The following is a 6,128-nucleotide window of genomic DNA, read 5'->3' on the forward strand; positions in this document are numbered from 1 at the left end:
CAAGTTTCTGATTTCAAGCTCCAGGAATAGCACCAAAACATATGACATATAAATATACTGATAAACTAGGAAGCCAAACAAACCAAATGTGAGTATCTAGATGGGCGACAGACTTAATAGCATTATTATCACTATTACCTTTCCTAGCATTTTGAATAACCTGAAATTATGGATTAAAGTCATAGCTTAGTTGGTAAAGTACTAGCTAAAGAGCAACAACATCAAACACCAAGTACAAGTCTCAGTCTCAAACTTTAAATGAAATCTGAAATGATTTTTTCCTTAAATGAAAAATGACCATAGGATACCCCTGATACCTAAATGTATGGTTCAAAGAAGAAAATTGGAAAATGTTCAGGAAGACAGAATTTTAAATCTCAGTGATTACCATATGGACAGTAGATCAGACCATGTGTAACTTCATAATACATGCAGTAGGCTACATTAAGGACTTAAAAATTGTACACATTTACACTCCTCAAAAAAAAAAAAACACAACTTACCAGGACACTGGGAATTCACATATGTAATTCTAGCTTAGTGCTCTGCTACTTGAGCCACAAACTCCATTTCCAGCATTTTTGGTGTTTAGTTGGAGATAGGAGTCTCACAGATTTTCCTCCCCTGGCTAGCTTTGAAACAAAATCCTCAGCTCTTTGCTTACTGAGTAAGCTTGAACTGATACTCTTATTTTATTATTCTATTCTTTTGCTTTTCTATGGATATTTAAGTATCATTTTGTTAAGTGGCAAAAAAAACCCTGCTTTTGAACACAGCAGAGAAAATCAATGAAAATAAAAGCTGTGTCTGAATAGATCAATAAATGGATATATATTTTAAAAGACTGATCAAATACAAAATAACAAAACAGAGAAGAAACCAGTTACCAATAACCAAAACAAATGAGTACTTTATCAGAAATCCTACCGTTATAAAATTTAAAAGTACAGTAATAAACAACTTCAGATGATTTATTCAAAGATGAAACCTATCAAACCTACTTAAGGAAGAACGAAAAAAAAATGGAATCTACACAAATTTTCTTAATTTACATTTAAATGCATTGCAATCTATAAAACTCTAGGTACTGATGAATTTATTATTGACTTTCCTAAAACTTTGAAGAGATCATTTTGATTCTACAAAAATATTTCCTTAGAAAGTGAGGAAATACTATTTGCCCTCTTAAAAGTTTCTCATAAAAAAATATCTGGCTGAATTTCGTCTGGAATTATACTCTATGTACTGAGCAATTAAGGAGAATTGTTTCAGGACATTGAGTCTTCTAATCATTAACTACTTGATTGTTCATTTACTTACTCCTTATTTTTTTGTATAACATTTGAAAGGTTTTATAAAATCCATTAAAGATATACTTCTGAATTGGAAAACCTTTTGGAGGGAATTTACTCAAAGCACAATGATATATTTTAGGCATCTCAGTATTTAGAGCTGTGAGTATGAAATCCATGAATAGTATAACTTGTCTTTAAGGAAGTTTTTAATACATAGAGCATAACTAAGAAAAATTGTAGTTGATAGAGTAACTAAGGGAGGCCAGGACATGGCCAAGTGCCTCTATAGGAAGACAAAGCTTGGGATGTACCCTGAGGGAGAACTCTCCTGTCTTGTTCTGTCCTGTCGAGCTACTTGTCATGTATTGGGTGCCTGTACAGGGAGGGCTGGCACTGCTCTCACAGCACCATGAACATGGTCAGCTTGCCGCCATCCACGGCCAGCAGCAGAAATCAGATGAAGTGGAGCAGGGATTGGATGGAGGGTGGCCGGTGCTTGATGGGTGTTGCTTCTGTGCATACATGATGAAGACCACAGACCTGGTTTTGTTTTCCAATAGAAAAACTACAGCACTACCTGAGCCACAAGTATGTCCACTTGCCATGGAAGCTGTGGGCCATGGAGTCCTCCACCAGCATGTTGGCACAGCCCTCACTGTCTGTAGAGTGTGGAAAGTAGTATCAAGATTCCCAGTAGTTCGGCTCTTTCCACAGGGTCAGGGCTCAAAATGGAAGGAGCTAAGGGTGGCCCATTTCCAGGAACCCCAACTGGAACAGTTCAGGGCTCTGGAGAAGGGGCCCATCAACTGAACACCCAAACCAGACACTACATCCATTTCTGCCTACTTCAGGGACTCCAACACCTGCATGGACAGCTCTGCTGTGCTGTTTTGCTGGCCATGAGGGAAGAACAAAAATATGCTCCTGAGCACATGAGCTCTTGGGCCTCAGAGGGCTTGCTCTGGGACATGTACCTGAAGAAGATGGTCGAGTACATTTGGTGTGCCCCATACTGGCTGCCTTTCTCCATGCAGCTTAACTTGCATGTGATTGTGGGCTTCATTGTGGGAGCCTTCCTGCTCCACCATCGCTGCTGCCAATGTAGCCCAAATAGTATAATCTTTAGAAAGACTAGGCCAAAGCCTGAGAATATTAATGCAAGGAACTGGGTACATCAAAGAAGAGGGTGGGGAAAGGGTAGACAAATGAAGAGAGGAAGGGGCAGAATGTAGTCAAGCTCATTGGGAGAAAGTGAGGGAATAGAAGATGCTGTATGAAAGGAAATGTTCTCATCTGACTTATGCAAATGAAATCCCTCTACACAACCTCTTTAAAATAACTATAATCAGCTGGGCACAGGCCACTCAGGCCTGTAATCTTACCTACACAGGAGGCTGAGATCTGAGGATCTCAGTTCAAAGCCAGCCCGGGCAGGAAACTCCATATCACCCTTATCTCCAATAAACCACTAGAAAACAGGAAGTGGCACTCTGGCTCAAGTGGTAGAGTGCTCACCTTGAGTGGAACAGCTGAGGGATAAGGCCCAATCCCAGAGTTCAAACCCCATGCCTGACAATAAATAAATAAATAAATATAAACTAAATTAATTTGCTGAAAGGGAATTCATTGTCTATACTGCAAAACTAAGAAAAATAAGGGAATGGTGGGTCAGAGGGGGGTGTGATTATTGTAGGTGTGGCACAAATCAATATGCACTGTATTCATAAACTGCTTTTGTTATATGGCAACTTCTTTGTACAACTACTGAAAGATAATTGACAAATAAAAATAATAATTGAATACATGTAAGATAAGGTACAGGAGAAAGAAATGGTTGATAGATACTTCTGATATAGAACAGGGCTTCCTATTACATTGGGACCCTATAGAAGAACTCTACTGTTTTGTAATATTTCAGAATAAGATGAGATTCATAAAGCATAGTTCATCATGATTTTTCAAAAATAATTTAAATAGTTGTTAATAACCCAACAATACTAAATTCCTATATTATCTACATGAACAAAGGTAATTTATTATCATGGTTTGAAAGAAAAATCTATGGAAACACTTTAATTTTTGCTAAGTTATGAAGCTTGAACTCTCGGCCTGGACACTACCCCTCAGCTCTTCAGCTCAAGGCAAGCACCTTACCACTTGAGCCACATAGCCATTTCTGGTTTTCTGGTGGTTAATTAGAAATAAGAGTCTAATGCACTTGCCTGCCCAGGCTGGCTTTGAAGCGCAATCTTCTGATCTCAGCATCTTGACTAGCTAGGATTACAGGTGAGGGCCACCGATGCCTGGCAAAAATTCTTAATTCCAATTAATAAGCAGAAACCCAGAACTTGAGGCTTTGCTTAAAAGGGGGAATACAGGTAGAAAGTGTAAAGCAAATACTAGCAGAAAGGCAAGCAGAGAATGAGAGAGAATGAGAGGGAAGGAGAGAAAAAGGGAGAGTAAGAGAGGGGGAGGGAGAGAGAGAGAAAAATGTAAAAACAAGAAGGAACCATGGGAGGAAGCAGGCAAAAGAGTGTAATGAAGGTGAATATTATCAAAATATGTAGTATGAATATAGGAAAATATAATGGAGTCCATTATTTTGTACAATAATAAGACAATATATCTAAAAGAAATTCAATTTTGAGAGCAAATTTCTCAATTTATAAGCTTTATTTAGACAGTGAGGACATATTAGCTGGTGAGGAAGATATTATTTACATTTCACTTAGGCCCCAAACACCATCTCTGAAGATGCTCCTGTTCTATCCAGGCCAATGAAGTGGCCACTGCCAGTTTTTGCAGCAAAAAAAAAAAAAGTGTCATTCTGAGAACCAATGAGAGATAATGGCCAGACATCTGTGGCTCAAGCTTGTAATCCAAATTACTCAGGAGCCTGAGATGTGAGGATCCAACTCAGGACAAGCAGGGAAGTCCCTGAGACACTAATCTCAAGTTAAACACTACAAATAGGAAATGGAACTGTAGTTCAAGTACAAAGGCTCCAGGACAGCACTCAGGTTCTGATTTCACCCTCAGGTCCAGAAAATACATACCTATACACAGAGATACACAGACACACAGACGCACAGACACACAGACATACAGACACACACACACACACACACACACACACACACACACACACACACAGAAAGTTAATTATGTATTAGAAAACTCAGTCATATGTCAACATTTAATGCTCACAAATGTTAACTCCCACTGATTTTCACATTCTCTTAAAAGGGACTATTTACTTGGCAGATTGTCCTGCATTTTATAAAAGAATTTGTAGTCATACTTCTTTGGCAGTCACTATCACAAATTAGAATGGCAGGAGAGGGGAGGGAATGGGAAACTGTGTAGCTACTTTCCTTGTGCTCCACTGCTGGTCTTATGCTTCACTATTGGAAAGACATTAGCAGGAATGAGATGTGTCTAAAATAATTTAAAACCATTGAAATGGCCACTGATCATGTATAGACTGATTAAGTACAACTTGACATATAGAGTGAAAACCACAGGTTGCTCTATCAAGTGAAAAGCAATCTATATATGATATAATTGGTAACATTTGATGTATGTATTTTATACTCATGGACATAGAAGTTTGTACATGCATGGGAACGGTTCTGGCAATATATATCTGACAATGGAATTCTTTTGGGAACGGAATATATGGTTGTGCAGATGGAGTGGGGAGAAAATCTTAAATCCTAGATTAGAATTATGACATTTATATACAACCAAATCTATTTCTTTCAAAATTAAAAAAAGATGTACTAGCATATGAAATAAGAAAAATAGCACATAAATCTGTAGTAATTTTTTCTCACTTTTTGATTAGCACACATTCTTCCAAGGATTTGATTTGTATTTTTATGAGACTCATTTCCTCCATCACTCTCACACATCTACAGACTTTTCTCAAATCAATGTCAACATGCTTTGTTGTTCATTTTTTACATGTATTAAAAAACTACCTATTTTGAACATGTTTTCCCACCTTTGCCCTCTCTGTCCTTCTCACTTCCATTAAAACACACATATAATAGTTTTTTAGCATTCCTATATCTCATTTTAATTAAATTGCATAACAATATTATTTAAGAAATTTCACCATAAAATTTTATAAACTCATATTGAGTAATTTTAATCATACTGATGGCCTGACTCTCCCTTTCCCCATCTAGCTTCCTCTTCAATATTCAATGGATTTCGGTGAGATTCCTTTGTCATCATTGCCATGCACAGATGCCAAATAACATTTATTTATCCTTCCCTAATCCTACTAATTCCTTCAAAAATTTCCAAACATATAGACATATTCTATAAATGTATTTATATATGATTCTCTATGTGTTTACACGTTTATCTTTTAGATTGTGTATTTACATATTATAGAAAACGTGACCTTTATCTTTCTTAATCTGGCTTAAAATCACTCAACATGATAGTCTCCATTTCTATCTATTTCCCTGCAAATAAAAACATTTCACTCATCTTAATGCATGGTGTGAAGTAGAAGGGAAAGGCCTGGCTGGGCATACACAATGGAAATCTGGTTTCATGTAGTTAACATTTAATGCCAAGTGGCCAGAAAGATTACTGGTGTTAGTGCAGATGGAGGGAAGTGAGAAACCAACGGAGCCTCCAGTATGTCCAAATGTGCCTAGAGACCTCTTCACCTGGACAAAGAAGCTGGGGTGATAAGGGAAGAAATAACCAAAAAGTTTGAGCAGGGAAATGTGATAAGATAATTGGGACCCACATGCCACAGCAAAGCCAGGTAACATGAAGAATGGAGTTGACACAGACTGGGCAAAGTTTAGG

At 37.5% G+C, this 6,128-nt stretch overlaps 1 pseudogene; it reads right to left on the reverse strand.

Moving 5' to 3' along the window:
* Positions 1 to 1,547: 1,547 nt before the first annotated feature.
* On the reverse strand, positions 1,548 to 2,358 carry LOC122102103 (annotated as a pseudogene).
* Positions 2,359 to 6,128: the final 3,770 nt, after the last annotated feature.

This window comes from Dipodomys spectabilis, unplaced genomic scaffold, assembly GCF_019054845.1.
Source record: "Dipodomys spectabilis isolate Male_0828 unplaced genomic scaffold, ASM1905484v1 ptg000743l, whole genome shotgun sequence".
NCBI classification, from domain to species: Eukaryota; Metazoa; Chordata; class Mammalia; order Rodentia; family Heteromyidae; genus Dipodomys; species Dipodomys spectabilis.